At 42.3% G+C, this 19,537-nt stretch overlaps 1 long non-coding RNA gene across 1 annotated transcript; it reads right to left on the bottom strand.

Moving 5' to 3' along the window:
* Positions 1-3,263: 3,263 nt before the first annotated feature.
* Positions 3,264-19,494, bottom strand: LOC123925224. Its single transcript, XR_006814932.1, has 3 exons — positions 19,377-19,494; positions 14,851-15,706; positions 3,264-6,487 (listed from the first exon to the last, which is right to left on the bottom strand). It is a non-coding gene; the product is annotated as an uncharacterized LOC123925224 (long non-coding RNA).
* Positions 19,495-19,537: the final 43 nt, after the last annotated feature.

The following is a 19,537-nucleotide window of genomic DNA, read 5'->3' as shown; positions in this document are numbered from 1 at the left end:
ACCCACTGAGCCACCCAGGCGCCCCTGGAAAGGACTTCTTAATGTTAGATTAATAAGCTATAACGATCTGTGCTTCTCAATACCGTAGTAGTTCTCTGCAATTCTAGAAACCAAAGAATGCTGCAGAAACCAAGCTTATAGTGTGGGGCTTTAAGCCTAATTCATGGAAGATTAAGAGAGCTGCAGATTACACCTGGTCCTTTACTGTGGAAACACAGCTCCCAACAATGTAGAGCAGCCGCAAAGTTGTCCAAGGAAATCTACCTGCTTTGATCCCTGTCCCTTTGGAACAGAAAGTGATTTCGTGTACTTGTTTAGAAAGCATTACATAGAAATTAACCATTAGTCCTTTCATCTAAAACTGCAAAATCAATTTTGGAATACAAAGAAAAGAAATGTTTTTGGCTTTTGAAATGAATTCTTTTTTCCCCTCCTCATTTAATATTTGTTTTGCTAATTCTTCTGTGTCTCTGTTGATGGTATTTACTGTTCAGTTGCTAATGTAGTTTTGGTCTTTAAAGCTTTTAACCTTTCATCTTCGGTAATTCAAGTGGGTTTAAGAAATCTCTTTCACTTTCCCATGTCCAAAAATTGATTTTTAATCAAATTCTCTTTCAGATGACCTAAACACTTTGTTACCTGGGGTGTACTCGTCATCACAGAGGCCTTTATGAACTGTCTGCTTAGTGACCTTTTATAAAGTGCTGGTTATTATGGATTTTCTTTTTTCTTCTTCTGGCTAGTACTGTCTTTCTTTCTTTTCTCCTTCCCTCCCTTCTTCTCTTCCTTCCCTCCTTCCTTCGTTCTTTCCTACTCGTTCTCCTTCTTTTTGAGACAGTATTAGGAGTAAGAGGAATAAAAGCTGTTGGATTTGGATACTGTATTATAGTCATAGGAAAAACGTAGATTTCGAGAAGTCATAATTTTTTTTTCCTTTGGTTGGTTGGTTTATTGCTTTGTAAAGAATTTAACCATTCAAGTCGAACTTTGAAAGTTTGAGATGTCTGGGTTTTTCAAATGGTTATTCACATTTCTGAACCACCAAGATAATCTTTGCTACAAAGTATAGTAGAAGTTTTCAGTGTTATTTCCCATCATGACAAAGAGCTTAATTGCGGAGCTTGATTATCGCCTCAGCCTTCAAAAAAATCCCAAAGTACCAAGACTGAATCCAATTTAAATTCCTTTGCATGATAAATTCTTCAGTGATGTAATAATATTATCTTATTCCCAGTGATGTAGAAGGTGTGGAAACCCTTTTTCACTATGTCTCTCCTACGAAAAATAAAAATAAAAAAAAGAATATCTTCTCAGCAAAATTTTCCAGCACATTTGCTCAAAGATAGCATCTTTGGCTGTTTCTTTGGGATTTTAATTCTATCAATCTTTTTATAAAAGGATTTTGAGGTAGAGCCTAGCACATTCCATTCACGCACTGCAGTGATTAATTCCTATTGCTGCTCAGTCACTTGTTACTTTATTTTTAGGGGCAAATTTATAGCAAGTCCTGGATCACATGTACAATGGTATTTGGAGTATCTGCAGCTGCTTACATAGCAGAAGTTCCAAGCTAAATTCCTGTTGTGAATCATAGGTTTGTGGGGATGGTACCACAGCGGCAAGAAAAAGAATTAGCCTCATGGAAGTGTGCATGCGCTAACGCGTACATACACAAGGCTCCAAAAGATTCCCAATATGCGAAACGGAGGGCATCCTTTAAGAGTCTTATCAGGAAGATGGCCCCTTCAAAGAATGCTGTTTGCATCTAGTCAGGTACATTCTTGAATCAAGATTCCTTGTTACTCCTGAATACATGCCCACATGTATATCTGTCTATATGTCACCGCGAAAAACACGTATGACGTGCAGCTGCTGTCATATGGTAATTTCTCAAGGCCCTTTTAGTTCAATCACCCAGAGCCTCACCTTGCTTTCATGTGGACCTAACTGACAGAAATCATTGCAAAAGTCACCGTGTTCATAACAGATGCGAAGCGTTCAGACCCTGCTGGTCAACTGCCTGGGCTTGACTCTCACCTCTGTTTCCCAACTGGGTGGCCTTGGGCAAATGCCTCCATCTCTCCAAGCCTCCATTTTATCTTGTCTCCCTCCCAGGATGGCTCTATGGATGAGATCATTCACATAAAAATGCTTAGGACAGCTTGGGCTCTTGATAAGCCCTTGGTACATACAAGCTATTTTTGCTATTCTGCAGAAGCAGGAGAGAGGAGCCATCCTTAGGTAGTGCTCTTAACTGAGCTGAGTGGCGAGGAAGGCCACCGTAGGAACAGGTGCACTGTGGAGATGAACACGTGTCTCTTCAAGTAGTATCCAACAGAACACTTAAAATTCCTTAGTGATGGTACAGTCTTTGAGAATGAAGGCCTCTTGAGCAAAAATGGGCTCTATCTCAAGGAGAAAAGGATAATTGTCTCCGATGGAGGCCGGCTAAAATACGGGAGAAAGTACTTACCTAGATGTACTTGGGATTGACGCGATGCTTCCTGAATTCACGTTACGTAAGGAGATGTATACACCCCCACGCAAAAATGATCCTGCGTCTCAAAATTATAAAACCACTCCAATGACTATAAAACATGCTGATAAGTTCACCTTAATCAATGCAGTACCAATCAACTATAACACAAAGACCATTAGAGAAAGTTGTCAGAAAAAATGCTTGTTATATCCACAGTGCCTACCAAACCCTATATTGTGACACACGGAAACAAGACGGAGGGTTGTCTTGCTCTGTGTGAGTGGAAATGGGTCCAAAGATGTTCTCAGCGTAGGGGCCAAGGGCAGACTGCCCCAAGATGAGCCACTTTGGCATAAAGATTATTCCAAGTTAAAGGCAATCAAAACCCAGCAGACGCTGGAAAGCTCTCGGCCTCCCCCTCAAATACCTAAATTTACATAGGAAAGGAGAGCCTGCACCAGGAACTGAGAGCTCTTAACAGAGACACCCCTCCCCTTTTATCCCTTTATGCTTCAGCAAAAGCTTTAGATCCCTCGAAATCACTCTGGGCTGTGTAGTTTGTGTTTCAAAAGAATTTTATTTTTGTGAGAAAATCCTGCGTGTGTGTGTGTGTGTGTGTGTGTGTGTAAAATGTGTGTAACCAACCTCTTTTCTTTTCCCTCCCCTCTTTCCTTCCCCTATTTCTTTTACTGTTCTGTTCTTTTCTCTTTCCTTCCGTTTCTTTACTATTCTTTTTCTCTTTTCCTTTCTCTTTTTTCTTTTTTCTTTTCTCCTCCCCTCCCTTCCCTTTTCCTCCCTTCCCCTCCCCTCCTTCCTTTACTATTCTTTGTTTCTTTTCTTTTCCGTTCTCTTTTCTTTTCCACCAAGCTCTCCCAGACCCGGTCCTCAACAACCCTCACTCTTCTAGAGCCTCGGGCTGGCAGTCCGGACCCAGAACCCATGTCCTCAGGCGTGTGCGTGGGCGCAGTCCCGGTCCTCTGAACCTCGGTGGAGGACGGCCGGGTGAGCACACCACACGGCAGCGCGCAGAGAAGAAGGGCCCTGGACGGGGGAGCCCGCTGCTCCCCGGACAGCACGTGCGTCCCTCTGCGCCGGCCTTTCTGCGGGACTTTGGGACCGTCTTCCCTTCTAGTCTGTGCAGTCCTGGAACGGCAGGAGACCTTTGTCCTAAGTACCTAGCAGGGTGCCCGTCTCCGAGCTCCGGCAGCAGCTGCGTGTGTCTCCTGCCCGCATGTTGTAGACATGGGAAAGGGGAGTCCTACGGCGTCCTAACCGCTCTCGGGAGAGCCGGCAGCTCAGCCTTCTACGGTCCCCGGTGGCTCAAGGCTGATATCAGGTCTAAGAGGATGGAAACACAGGGCCTCCTACCGACTGGCTGTCGGGGGCGATTGTTTCCCCGTCACCAACAGGACATCCCTAGAGCAGTCCAGGACTCCCTGCTCAGAACGACCTCGCCGCTGCTCGGCGGGCAACAGCTGCCTGGCCGCTGGCCGTGGCCCAGACTCTGCCCGCGTGGGGATGTGCAGGGCCCGGCCCGGAGGAGACCAGCGACCCTGAGAAGGAGGAGCATCAGGGCGCTGGGCAGGGGGTGGGGTGGGGGTGGGGAGGGGGGGTTCAAGGTCACGTCGGAGATAAGAGGAAATGACTAAGAAGGAATAAGGAAGACTTTTCGAATACGTTGGGAAGGGATCTGTCTATGCAAAAAATTACACATGAAAGCAAAATTGCTGGGGCGCCTGGGTGGCTCAGCCAGTAAGCATCTGCCTTCCGCTAGGGTCATGATCCCATTGTCCTGGGTCCAGCCCAGCATCACGCTCGCCGCTCAGCGGGGAGCCTGCTTCTCTGTCTCCTTCTGCACCCCCGCCCTGCCCTGGGCTCGTGCACTCTCTCGCTCAGCACTCTCTCTGAAATAAGTAAAATCTTAAAAAAAAAAAAAAAAAAAGTAAAATTGTTAACATAAAATATTTTTCAGAATTGAAAGAGTGAATTCCCCAGAGGTAATATCTAAAAGCGCGTGCGCGCACAAACACACACACACACACACACACACACGAGTTTCTCTTCATTGCTGAGGGCCAAATTTGAGCTAACAGCTGTAACATGAAAAAGCAATTAGTGTATTCATAAATTCTTCTACTTACCTTTCAGTTCCAAAGGCGGCTTATCTGTTTTGCTAATAGATTTGGGCCTTGATGACAAGCTACTGACGGTCATTAATAGATACCTAGATTTTACAAGTATGTTTAAATTTCACAAATCTTGAGTGTTAGTTGAGGAAATTCAAGCCACCAATGCTTCCAAATGCGAACACTTCCAATAAAGGCCCTAGGCTTTGCTTAGATTAACCAATTAGCAATTCTAATTCAAGGGTAAAGGGAAAGGGAGTTCATTAATTTGTTAATTGTGCTGCTGAACTATAGACATTAGCTTTTCAAACATACTTTTAACAGATGGATTATTTTAAATGTTTGGCAATCAGCGAAGATCTGAGTGAAAATGCAAGCTCGGGATTTTTTGAGAGGGAGCCAGCTCTTGACCTCGCAGCAAAGTCCTCTTTTTAGTGATACATTTATTCATAAAATTGAGGGTCTTAACATCTTCTTGAGTTTCTGAAACTTACAGCAATGTGCATTTATTATCCAGGATCAATGAGATCGATAAAAAAAAAATCGCAATAACTGAAGAGAATATAGTTTACTCTCTTTGAAATTCATTGTTACTTTGCTTGACCCTCTTTCAATTTGACATTTTAACAACTTGGAGAAATGTAGATTGTAGAGGCTTGGCCGAAACAGCAAATGTTTTCTCAACTAATCCCCTAAGAATTAAACCATTTAATTTTAGCGTTCAGAAAAAGTGATAAATTACTTGGGATTATACCTCAAAGGTGTAAACCCTGTGCAGATAGGTTGCAAAATGATTGTGAGAGAGGAAATCTGAACCACAAATATGAATGATTATTGGGGCACTGACCTTCCTTATAGGTTAGGAAAGCCACGTACACTAAAATGCCTATTTCAAAACTTTAGTTGGAGGCAGTGAATCAACTCACGTCAAAGCAGGTTGAAACCTGATTTTAAAAATCGAATTATTTCAGTGATTTGGTCAAAGGTTACTAGTCAGATACGTTGAATAGCCATGTTAAATATTATTCATCTCATGATAGGAAACAACTTTAATCTCTGTTTATTATGTATGAACTACTGTAACCGAGGACCAAAGGTATCAAAATCCCAAGGCCAAAGTCATGTCTAGTGAACAGGCAGTGTAAGCTAGCTCTTTAATAGACTTGATAGCCAAATACAATAAAACTCAAATTTCCATTTACATTCAACTAATTACAACTGTGCTCAGGGCTGAGTTTGGGGACAGGTTTCGAGGTTCCATTCGTGGGAAAAGTCACGTCGCAAAGATCCAAGTCTCCATGTATGTATCTTATCAGCTCTGTCCTCTCCGGAGCCACGTCAGCCTGTAACATTTGTCATTTCTTTAAAAGATTATTCTTATGGAATGTAAAATATAATTCACTTAAAGCTGATGATCTGCATAATCAACATCATTTGGTAACTCTCTCTTTAAAAAATGCTGAGGAGTCTGACTGTAGGTTTAACAATCACAGAATGTGACATTAAGCTACAAACTCTCCTTTTTATCGCCCCCATAGTACACAGTCCAATAAATGTTTGAATTCGTTGAGCTGCTCTGCTTTCATTTTCCTACAATTAAGTTGTAAAATAATTGCCACGATCATTATGCGTCCATATACTTTGTACATTTAGAATGTTTTGCAATCGTTTATTTTACAAAGGACATCGTTCTGTAAATCAAGTTTTATCATGTCCTATGTTAGTCTGAGAACTGTGTTCTACATGATCCGATTAACAGATGCTATGTCAGTTTTAGAGACAAAGGTTGCTCCTTATTCCATGTGCATACCCGTTATTTCTTTGTGTCCTTTGACCTCTGTGCAGCCTAAACATGTTGTCTTTATCAGGAGGCAGAAGGATCCTAGAGGGGGCCAAGAGAGGTGCCTTTACAAGGTGCTGCAGACACAGCTCATGGAGCCTCACTCACAGCTCTAAGATCTGTTACCATCCAGGGCCCCGGAGCATCAGTGTTTGCCAGCCTGGCCCCTCTCTGTTCAAAATGGCCAGTTTTCTTAAAAGACCCAAAGTGGGGAGAAGAAAATAGACCCAAGTGCAGGACCAGTATCTACAGGGAGATGCGGCTGAGTTTCTGGGTGACAGAGATTGTATATATGGAAATGTCAGAACCTTTCCTTTGTTGGTCAAAAGGTATACCTCACTAATCCTTTTAGCAGAAAAGGGGTGCAAATCAAGGGATTCATTCTCTCACTCATTCTCTCACTCTCTAAACAGTCTTCCCAGCCATCGCTGCCGCATGGGTCTCTAAACTTCCTTGCTCTTAGGACTGACGTCCCTTCTCCATCAGATTCCCCCAAAGAGAATAAGGACAGATCTGGCTCTTCCCTTTCCCAGACCCTGCCTAGTCAGGTAAGAATGGTGCTACTATGGGGCCAGGTCCACCTTGAACCCATAGTAAAGTACAGGAGGAACAAAAGCGGAATGCTATGCTAGCTAATGGCGTTGTTCCCTTGTACAAAACAGAGACCTTGCTAGACTTAGGTCTTTGCAACAAGAGTGGCCCCTCAAAATGCTCTCTTCCTCCCGGACAGTTTCTTCTGATCCCCGTCCCCAATTCTAGCTCATTCTTTAGGTCTATCAGCCCTGTGCCCCTACCCCACTCTAATCCCTGCCTTGGAGGGAAGCACTACTCCCCCCTCCATCAGAAAGAGGAGGTTCTGCCCCTAAGTTCTTCCTGCATCCTGCAAAATCAAGCAGCACCTCCTGCCTGGGCTAAAACTTGGGACTGGTCTCTTGTGTCAGATGAGGTTGGGGTGGGGCGAGACGGGCCTCATACTGCGACCTGAGGTGAATGTTGAGGCGGAATGTCCAGTTGGTCTCCCCACCAGAAAGAGCCACACTGATTTCCTTACTAGAAATGTCAACTAAGAAGAGTTGAGCACACCTTACCAAAGGGAAGAGTATATTTCTTGGACAAAGCAGTCTAGTGTTACATTGAAGTAAGAATATCTTGTCTATTAAGCTGGTTTGGGCCTCACCCCTTTCAGTAAATGAGTCTGCATTGTTAAATTAAGAAATGTTAGACACTTTCTACTTCCCTCACCCCCACCCCCCGAAATAGTTTATAATGCCAGTTAAGAAAGTGGGTTGGGAGGTAGGTAGACAAGCAGTAGATAGACGGACAAATGCTTTTTTCTGCCTCTTTGTTTGTGGAAAAATGTTCTCTTCCTATGCACAGTCGATGGATTTTGCCGAGTGGGCCAGTTGGGAGTCATCTTTCTTTTTTTTTTTTTAATTTTTTTTATTTTTAAAGATTTTATATATTTATTTGAGAGAAAGAGAGCATGAGAGGAGGGGGGGTCAGAAGGAGAAGTAGACTTCCTGATGAGCAAGGAGCCCAATGCAGGCCTCGATCCCAGTGTCCCAGGATCATGACCTGAGCTAAAGGCAGACACTTAACTGACTGAGCCACCCAGGCACCCTGGAGTCATCTTTCTTGAACACAATGATTGATCCAGTCTTTCTCTTAATCTCTCGCTCTCTCTTTCCTCAACTGAAATTTAAGCACAAAGGATCATATAAGCCTGAAGCGACAGGGTCCATCTTTCCAGGACAAGCAGAAAGTCTGTCTACCTGAGAATGAAGCCAGCACAGAAAAAAATCCACAAACAAAAGATGAAGAGAAAAAAAAGAAAAAAAAAGATGAAGAGAGAGGGATGGACAGATAGACAGCTAATAATTGCTTGAATCTTTGGATCCAGTGATTGAAAAGCCACAAGTTCCCTTTTCACTCTGCCTAATCTGAGTATGAGTTCTGACACTTTAAAGCCTTATTACTGGAAAGGATTATACCCAAGGGTACCAGTACAACCAGGAACTTTGTGCTTTGCTTTATCTGTATTTCCTTGTTCTTTCTTACTTTTTTCTTTTTTTTATTTCAATGACTATCTTTTATCTGTGTGATAAAAACAAGTAATACATAGAAATTCTTGAGTAGAGCTGGGACAGTTATAGAAATAGGTGATTCGATGGAACTCCCTGAGCTAGATTCTACCACAGCACTTCCTGAATTTGAGTCCAGCTGCTGTGGACTTTCCTGCCTTATCTCCAGACAACAGCTTCCCTAGGGGCAGTGGCCAGATTTTATTCAATGTTGCAATCCCAGAACGCAGCACCGTACTCAAGCCACGTTACCACTCATTATGGTTTTGTTGACTCTATGACTTAAAGCCACTCAGGATATTTATAATCTAGTTGGAAAAATAAGAGACATGGAGAAGGGTATGTACTCCCTTTAAGAAGACACGGCATCTTTGCCAAAATTGGACAATTTTAGTGCTTACGGAAAATAGAGTAAAGGAGAAAATCTGGTAAGGAGGATTATCCCCATTGCTTTCCAATGCTATGTCTAGAGCAGCACTATCCAATAGAAATATAATTTGAGCCACATATGTATTTTTTAAAAGATTTATTTATTTTAGAAAGAGAGAGAGAGAAAGCTCAAGTGCATGAGCACGAGGGGTAGAGAGAGGGGGGAGAGAGATTCTCAAGCAGACTCCACCTGAGCACAGAGCCCAACGTGGGACTCGATCTCATGATCCTGAGCTGAAACCAAGAGCTCAACACTTAACCCACTGTGCCACCCAGGTGCCCCAAATACATATATATTTTTAAGATTTTTATTTATTTATTTGACAGAGATCACAAGTAGGCAGAGAGGAAGGAAGGGAAGCAGACTCCCCACTGAGCAGAGAGCCGGATGGCTTGATCCCAGGACCCTAAGATCATGACCTGAGCCAAAGGCAGAGGCTTTAACCCACTGAGCCACCCAGGCGCCCCACATAAGTATTTTAAAATGTTCTAGTAGCCATACTAAGAAAACTAAAAAGCAGGTGAAATTAAGTTTAGTAGTATATTTTACTTGATCCACTATATCTAACATACTAATATCACTTCATCATATAATCAGTGAAGCAGATCATTGAGCTCTTTCACATCCTTTCTTTATATTAAGCCTTTGGAACTGTGGTATGTATTTTATACTCACAGGCTATCTCAGTTCAGACTAGCCCCATTTCAGTAACCACATGGGGCTAGTGACACCATACTATAGAGCACAGGTCAATACAGTTTACTCCCAGAATATATTTATCGAATATCCTGTCTTTCTATGACCCAAATGGACTCCCCCAAGTTGCTTATTGAAATATGGAAGACCACCTCTAAAAAACCTGCTGCCTTTTCCCCAGTGGAGACCTGGAGCTAAAAGGATAGGCAATGAGATACAGATGTTATCCCCAGCTTCCAATAACCCAGAGTAAGAGCCCAATAGCCATGTTGAACCACTGCTCTCTTCTTTCCTAAAGAACCTGGTTTCATCAAACCTCCAACAGTTCTCCACCCTTTAACTACCATTTTTCAAAAGGAAATTCCAAGAAATAGAAGCAAACAAGGAATCTCTAGAGCCCAAGTGAAATGAGAAATCAAAAATACAAAGATGCATTTTCAATGGTCCTTGAACATCTAATTCCAAAACTGTTGGAAAATTAGACCTAGAAGGTAGAGTTCCTTTCAGGTAGAGTAACATGATTTCACTGTCAAATGGAAGAATGCAGTTCTCGTCTCAGAAATCTCTTTATTCTCAGTGCCACAGGTTGGGAGCTAGAAAGGGGAAAAGCTTCCCAGGTTGCCCATATGTGATCGCTGACATGAGGGGCTACGTCCAAGGCCGATCAGAGAGTCTTCCTGCCAAGGTTTGAGTCCCCATTTGGAAGATTTCCAGAGAACAACCCATCCAAAAAAACATTCACATTATTAACAGCCTCCATCCCTTCCTGGACAGATGAGGGAGGCAGTCCTGCCATCTGATTGCCTCCTACGTGCACAGTCATCACAGTAGGCAGAAAGAGACGGGCCATGGCCTCAGATAAGGGCTGGACCTTGTTCAGGTGAGTAATCGCCAGCCCAGATCTCTCTCTTCCAGGTAAGAGGAGACCTTCATGACAGGACAAGACACACAAGTCCTACCACTCATTTATCACACTCAGGTGGTTGACCAGGAAGCTGGAGAAAAGAGAGCATGAAGGAGCAAGAAGAAGAAGAAGCTGTTGTTTCCCACCACAGAATAAGAGCTCTGAGCTCTGGAAGGAATCCCGAGAGCTCAGCTTCTCTCTCCCTCTGGCCACATGCAAGACCATATTTAAATCATTTCAAATGGATGAGACTATGTTAGTTATTTTTTTTTTAAAGACCTCTAGAGAAGTAGATAACATTCCCTCAGCAAAGTATTCCCTGACTCAACAACTCTCATGAAAACGGTCCTTAACTTGATGTGATTTAAATCCCTACCACTGTCGTTTCTAGCCCTTCTGTGCCCTTAACGCACAGTCACTGGATTCCTGGTAGGTGGGAGGCCCGCTCTGAGGGGATCTAAGGCAAAAGAGGCAGGCTCTGGGCTCCACACGCTTGCAGTTCAGTTGGGAAGATAAGCCTTGTACATAAATAACTGCAATCCAAGGTAGAAAGTGCTAAGTGCAGTAAGATAATGCTCTGGGACAGATCAGAGGACGGAACTCTTTGTCCCGGGAAGAATGGAGAACAGCTGGCCTCCATCCTTCTTGTTTGTCCTGGGTAATCTCTCTCTTCCTCACTTTTTATTTGCTCTTCTACCTCATTTCTTAAGGCTGGCAATATTTTGAGACATATGGAAGACACCGTATGAGGTGGGGACATATCCTATCTGATTGTAGACTGTTCTGTTTGGGGATGAGTGCGGCTACGAGACACTGGCCAGCTGCCCAGGCAGCCACCCCACCTGTCCGAGAACTCTCCTTTCCCTCTCTGGCCAATTTTGTGTCCCACCTGCTATATTAAAACTGAGATCAGATATCAAAACAAGGGCTAAACAGTGTATTTTTTAGCTCATTTGATGTTAAACAACATCTCTCTCCTCACCCACTATTTTGTGTCTTTTCCGACCTCACAGGAGTGCCATAGGGGGTCATTTGTCACATAGGACACCCATGTTCCTACATTATCTCATGTGCTTTTCTTACCTCCCTCGTAGGTAATAGCCCTGGACAGCAGAGTCTTGTTTCTTATCCTTTTCTATTTTTCTTGTTGCCAAACTATGTGGCTATTAATGAAAAAATCTTAATGAAGAAATCAGAAATAAAAGCTCTGAGAAATTAAGTGACTTACTCGACCCCACACAACTACTAGTGATGGCATGGGGAGCTGAACGCAGCTTTTCCACATCGTTTCTGCTTTCCATCGGCTCTCTCGGACAACACTATGAGCTCCTGGAGGGCAGAGACCATGGCTGATTCAGCACAGGAAGTAAGAAACGCAAGATTTGCTCAGTAGTTGCTCGGACTGTTCTGATACCGATTTCCAGATACTAGCCTTTATACGATTTTACTGACCGCTCTCTTCTCTTTGGTTGAGTGTGGGAGCCTGCGTGCGCATGCGTGTGCGGGGGAGGGGAAGGGAGAGAAAAATAGAAAGACGGATACAAATACCTGTTCAATGTACAAACCTCGAGCTACTGCACTCCTAAACCCATGGATGTTACTTTTTACTTCTCCTGAAATAATACAATAGAGAACTAGGGTTTTGCTGTTTGCCCCACAAACAGCCCAGGTGATGGCAAGTGTTAGCACGCCCACCAACGGGTGGATGAGAAGCCCACCAGCTCTGCCTTGCCCTCAGACCCCAACTGAGACCCTCTAGATCAGAGCAGGCTGCTAGCCAAGGACAGGCTACCAAAATCAATGAAACAAATTCAGGACCTGTTTCAGGTTCCGACCCAGTGTCAAAGTTCATGAGGACTAGGGAAAGTTTGGCAACAGTTATGGTTTGTAATTTCTGGGTGTGAAGAGCAGGCCTGGCAGAGGCAGGAGACGCTGACTTAGGTGTGTTAGACGTCCAGGGAAGACATAGGATGGAGGGTTTTTTCCGCCTTAAATAAAGGATTTAAGGAAAGGAGAAGATATCACACGAAAGAGTAGTAACAAATAGACTTGGTAAAGACGACTAGGTCTAAACAATTGTTAATGAAATGGTGAGACTTAACACATTTCTTTGAAAAGATGAGGGGGGCTTCTTGAAATTGAAAGTGCATAATATATAATAATCTGGAACTAAAGCTTCAGGTTATTTCAACAATTTCTGGGAATTGCAAGGGTGTGTTAAATTTCTCATTGAGCCCAAGGACTATCCATACTTTTTCATTCTTGGTGATGATGAAGAACTAGGTTTATCTATATGTATAAATACATTTTTCCCCTTAGGTTGACCCTTGCCATAAAAAATAGAATAGAACGTATAACTTTGAGTCACTGGAGAGGGAAAAAAGCATCACAGTTTAATGCAACAATGGGGTAAAGCCTTTTGAAATAATGCATGTTCAATTCTCACTCACTTATATTCACTTGTATTAAATCTGACAACAGTATAGCTTTCAAAATTTCCTCCTGAGAATTTCTGATGTAAGGCAGAGTAGAACATTAAAAATATTTTTAAATAAAATGAGGCAAAACATTTGAAATACGAGAACAGCAAAAAGTTGATTCCGAAGAAGGGAGGGCTTTCTCTGGTTTCAAGTCATGTAATTTGGAAGGAGGGACGAGGGATGTGCACCCAGGAAGGAAGGACTGACAACAGGTGCCAGAGTTCTTTATAGGGAAAGAAAATGCCCGGGTGTGAATAGACTTAGCTGAAACATTCGGTATAAGCTGAGATCCACAAGAGATGCCCTGGTGAAAGGCAGGACTTACCAAGATAATTAAACTCTCAGGATAAGAAATAACAAGAGTTGAGGGGATGGGGCTGTGACCAGAGGGAAGGTGGAGAGTAAAGAGAGGAGGGCCACAAGCCAGGCAGCTGTGAAAACATGTAGAGAGTAAAAAGTTGCCAAGGACCAAAGATTTTTTGAGCACAGCAAAGTCCCACATTGGGCTTCCTGCTCAGTGGGGAGTCTGCTTCTCCCTCTGACCCTCTCTCCTCTCATGCCTTCTCTCTCACTCTCCCTCTCTCTCAAGTAAATAAATAAAATCTTAAAAAAAAAAGGTTGTTTTTTTTTTGTTTTTGTTTTTGTTTTAGAGAGAAGGGGTGGGAGAGAAAGAGAGATAAAAACACTTGAATAGGCGAAGGGGCAGAGGGAGAGAATCTTCAGATTCCCCGCTGAGCCCCCTATCCTTGAGATCATCACTTGAGCCAGACCAAGAGCCTGGTGCTCAGTACACTGAGCCACCAGGTGCGGCTAGAGTAAGACTTCAGATACAGAATGTACATTCTCTCTTCAGGAAAACTGGAGGTCAGAGCACAGACATCCACAATTTGCTCTGTAGAGAGTTTCTATAACAATAGCAAAACCAATGTTACTATAAGAAACACAATGGTCCAAAAGACTTTTTAAGTGAAAAAAGAGAAATTATCTGAAATGGTTATATGAGTTTATATAACAAAATAAGTTTATAAAGAAAAGTAAAGAGGGGCACGGGGGTGGCTTAGTCAGTTAAGCATCTATCTTGGGCTCAGGTCGTGATCCTGGGGTCCTGAGATTGAGCCCTGCATCGGGCTCCCTCTCCTCCTGCCTGCCACTCCCCCTGCCTGTGCTTTCTCTCTTTGTCAAATAAATAAATAAAATCTTTAAAAAAGAAAGAAAAAAAGAAGAAAAGAAAAGAATTATAGATTTCTAGATAACTATAAAGTACTGAGTCCTCAATCTAGAAAAATATAGGCTATTAAGGCTACAAGGTTAAAGTTGTGATACGGTATAAAAGGTCTTACTAAATAATAAATAAAATACCATTCTCTGTTGGAAGTAGTTTCAAACCAAGCATTGTAAATCTAAAACACAGTTGAGAGCAACTTAAAGGTTAAATGGAAAGAAAACAGAAACCATGTAAGGTTTAGACATGATAATACAGAGGTTCGTTTCCATATTTCCTGGTAAAGGAAATGAATGAGTCAAAAGAATAGGAATTTCTGGTTGGTGAGAGATCAAAGATGAATGTGATTCAACCAGTCAAAAGAGAAAAACAAACGTTGAGAAAGATTGTGTACAGGTTCTGAAATCAGAGCAGATCTTCTAAAAAGCCTTGAGCCACAACATGATGAAGAAGAAACAGAAAAGGAAGAAGGAAAGGAGAATAGTAAGAGTCCTTCCTGATGATTCAGGTAACGATTAGAAACCACTTCAAGATTCCAACTCCCACTAAGCAATCGGCCCTCTGGAATGGCTGAAGGGAGAAATGCCCCCACCTCCACAAACCAAAAAATCCAGAGGATTCCTTTCTCAACGGTATGTGACAGGCCCCACTCTCCTCATGGGCAAACGCTTGACGTGATTCTTGTGTGAATTCCATCCAACCTGTTCCCCGCAGCAGCCTGGAGAGAAAGCTCCTTTTCCTTCTATCGCCTTCATAGTGTGGTCATCCGTGTTCATTCTGCTTGTAATCATCCGTGTTCATTCTGCTTGTAATCATCCGTGTTCATTCTGCTTGACCACTGAACACCGGTTTTATACGCATCAAATTTGTCAGTGAAGTGTGTTCAGCCCATCTTTTCTCTTCTTCACTCCTCAGATTCAGTATGGAATATACACGACGTACTCAGTAAATCCCAAGAGACAGCTTTCTACATGTTCAGAATATTTTTAATAATTATTTCCTCTCATTCAAGATCCGAAAACCAGTCAAGATATTTGTTTGTTCTGGGTCATGTTTAGAGATTTCCACTCATCCCTTCACCTTGTCGAGCCTTGATTCCTCATCCTACGTAAAGGGAGTTTGCCCTGTGACCTGGAGTCTCACCGCCAACCTTCAGCATTCTGGGACTGCCTTGCCTCAGGCATGCAATGGCATTTGCCCCAAGCACATTTCATCAGCTCCCTCCTTCCAGTCCGAAGCAAGAGAAGAGGCATGAGGTCTAGAGGTGCAGCACAAGAGAAATCGAACCTTGAAGATCAGGGTCCAGCCTCGTTCTGCATTTTTGCCCGTTTCTTCCCTCTTGCTTTGCTTTTTCTTTCTGAACTGGCACTTTCTAGGTCTAATTCTCTCCAGGTCCTGTTCCTTCCTGTCCTTTGATTTGTAGCTTCAAGAGAGGCCAAGGAAAAAGTCTGTTGGGAGAAAAATGGGTTCTCTTAGATGTACAACAAGGAGTGGTTGTCTCCAGTGATCCACCTGGAAGAGAACAACTTCTACCCTTGACCAGACCCACTTCCCCATTTACTGTTGGTTGGCATGAGCATTCCGAAGATCTGTCATTAAAAACACTAATTTTTTTTTTCTAAAATCATTCCTCCTAACCCTAACCCCGGCAAATAGACCGTGTCTCTTGCTGTGGACAGGGAAAAAGAAGGGTAGATCAAAACTCAAGCCAGCCTACTATTACCATTTCCAGTAGCTGTGAGACAGTGATTCAACCCTACTTAGAGGAAAGGCGAAGTTTCACTTAATGAGATGCTCGTGTTGTCTGTAGAACTCAGTAGCCACGTTCACTCCTGCATTCCCTCATCAAAGCATCTATTAGAGGCTCATTTGTACTTAATCAAGAGTTAGACTCTCAAAATTAACCAGAAATAGTCCAAGTTCGCTTTGGGAATCACCCATTCATGAGATCTGAGGCTTGAAAATGACAGAACTGTAGACGATGCTGTAAGGGAGACTGGCTTTTAATCTATTCAAGTCAATCCAGTACAATACTGCCATGTCACCCTACTGAGCTGCGTGAAACCATTCTCAGAGGTTAATAACCGATCCCAGTGGACACCCGTTAGCCTTTTAAAATAGAAGACCGTACTGAAATGGAAATAGGAATATTTGCTACCCACATAGCTAGCTCATGCAAGGGGAGGTCTTTGACTTTAGGTCTGCTGATTCTGATTCCTTCTGTGCCATCTCTGTTAAAACAGTCGTAAGAAGTAGACTTCCATCACACGTCATCAACTGACTTTAGGTTGATGCTTGGGAACATTTTATCATTTATCTCGGGCATTGGTATGCATTTGGTGTTCTCGTTTTGTGCACACCCAATAAAATGATACATAAATGCCCAGGAATGTCAGCACAACAGATAAGTTTGTTTCTAGAATATATCAGATATTCCATAAGTATGATCATTTCTTTTTTTTAAAATCGAACACAGTAATTGCCCCTGAAGAATGCTTAAGCCAGATGTCCTTGTTTTCATGTCACTCATTTAATGCAACGTCACCCTATCTAGTGAAACTTTATCTCCAACAGGAGAGAATTTGAAGGCTTGCTGTGACAGCAAAACAAAGAATCCAAACTACTCTGAGAACTCCAGAGCCTTCTTCCCCAAACTAATCAAAGTATATTGTATGCCTAATGATCTCTATTGTACCTTTAGACTAAAGAACTCTATGAGAGGGTTCGGTCTTGTTTTTGCTGATTTACATTAAGATTTTGATATATGGTCTTCTGTTCCCTTTAATAAAATCATGCTACTCCATTGAAGAAATATTTGCCTTGAAGTAACTGTTTCATCATGTTCTTGTTTTCTAAAATCTTAAGGGTCTGCTCCATGATTCCCATTATTCATACCCTTGGAATATATTACCACAATCAGACCACATAGGGAGAAAACTTAGCTCCTGATTACAAAAGGAATCAGTCCAAGAGGTAAAGTATTAATCAACCTTACTTCTTAACGATCCCACTTTCCTTGTTAGAATGCATACTTCTGTCAGGCCATGTTAAAACAACATTTTCATCAGTCATTCGCTCTGTTACTATTTGGTTTCTGCTGAAATCTAGGGTCCTCCATGGTTAATGTGAATGGCTAACCTTACACCCATCTCCAGTGTCCCCTTGATAGCTTTATATGGCTATGATAATTTGTCATCGTCAAGCCATTAGGCCTTTGGCTTTGGTCTTATTTTTCCTGCAGGTGTCAAAAATGCAAAACCACAATTTATAAAACACAAGATGACAGAATCCCATTTGCACTGGTTTTGAAATGCCAGAAGGTAACTTTATTTAAAATATCACAACCTTCTCTCCAAACTAGTTGCCTGAGTTCCAGGGTGGTCTGAAGAGTTGATTCAAAAAATAAATGCCACCACAGCAACTTATAATTCCTAAGGCCAAACATCCAGATGTGTCAATAATCTGTATAAATTAGAAACAGATGTAAGCCCTTGTTGAAAAATAATTATAATAGAATTATTTCCTTTTGCCTCCTTATGCTTTCACACGCTTGAATTTATTCCTTCCACATTTTTTTTTTAAGTTGGTTCAGTTGGTTCCAATTTAAAAACAAAAATCATTTCTATTTTTCACACAGGGGTGTAGCTACATATGAAGTTCTCTAGAAAAAGAAAAGAACAGTCCATTTCGTGTCTTGTTTCATGCCCACTGGAGCTAATCCAAGCACAGAGGCTCTCTGGAGTCAGTTGGTGATCCACAATCCAGCCAAATGTTCTGGGATATATTCTGGATTACTATCACCATATATAGCAATTGCCATCATGAAACCCATTCTTTTTTTTCCATGAGATTATCCCAGTTTTAAGTCAAAATAAAAATTTCAAATATGATAGAACTTCCGTTACCAACAACATCTACTTATCTTGATTTGTTATAATTATAAAATTGTTGTTCGAGTTAAAAAAAGTTTTTGGTTGTTTTAACCTTTTGTTTTTAGAAGTGAACTTGCTACTTAGATCCCATTAGTGTGTGCTGGGTGGTGGTGAGGGAAATGTGGACCACTAGGAATTTTCTGAGAAAAGATACATGACTGTTGGTAGACAGAGGGCTGTGAGATAGATACCAGTGGTTTGCGTATCCTTAGAGTCTAAATACTAAACCAACTGCAAAGCTGTTTATTACGTCATCGACATCATTTAGAAAAGTTCTAGTGACTACAGAATTCTGTTCTGGAATCCCTGGAGCCACTCCATCTCTATCATACAGGATCTAAGGAGGCAGATTCAGCTAGTTATAAGCTCTTAGAAAAATAGCTTTAAACAAAATGAACAAGCTCCGCATTCACCTCCTCAAGCTCCATTCCAAACAACAACAATAATAATAGTAACCTTCTTGTAGGAAGTATAGTCCTATACAATTATGTGCTCAGTCAGTATCAATGCTCAGTTCTTCAGTGCCAAATGTTCTCGAACTGTTGGCCCCAATTGCTCAGCCATTCCAGGACGTAGTGAAATGTTAACAGTGACTATGTAATGTCCAGGGCTAAACTGTATTAACAAAAAGGCAACATCTGCATTTCAGCTTCTGAAAAATTTGGCCCTAGCTAAAATGATAAAATGAGCATGGTTGGCCTTCAAAGCTATTAATCGATTGCTCCCCCTCCCACGCCACTATGGCAATGACTATCAGATTCTACCCAATAACCAGTCTCTCCCCATTCCTTATTAGCAGAATGACTGGGGGAGGAAAGCACGTATTTGCGTCAGAGAGCTACCCTCCTTAGGCCCTCCAAGGATGAGCATGTTAGTAAGTAGGGCTTCAGGAAAAGCTCTTTAAAGGGGACCATCTCAACTAGCAGATCTCCCTTGCTCATTCCCTCTCTCCTCTTGTTTTCTACCTGAGTCATGGATGTGATTGCCGGAGCTCCGAGAACCATTTTAGAAGCCTGAGAATGAGTAGACATCCTAGACCCTGATGACAACAGTTTGCCTACCTCTGGACTTGTCATTAACTGAGATAAACAGAAACCTTCCTCCTGTGGAGGAAGGATACTACTTCACAGTCCCTGTTAGCAGGTGCAGAATGTAATTTCTGAAAAGTTGCTGTCCCAAGCCTTACCTGGCTTCCACCTCCCCAGGCATGGAGCAGACAAGACCGTCAGCCTATCACCCACTTGTGCCTTTCAGAGACTCAGATCTGTCTTTGCCAAACTTTTCCCTAGCAAAGAAATTGTTTTTATCCTCTCAGAGATGACTTTGGTGCTTTCACTATTTTGTATT

The sequence above is a fragment of the Meles meles genome, chromosome 14, assembly GCF_922984935.1.
Source record: "Meles meles chromosome 14, mMelMel3.1 paternal haplotype, whole genome shotgun sequence".
NCBI classification, from domain to species: domain Eukaryota; kingdom Metazoa; phylum Chordata; class Mammalia; order Carnivora; family Mustelidae; genus Meles; species Meles meles.
This window is presented reverse-complemented; position numbering and strand designations above follow the sequence as displayed.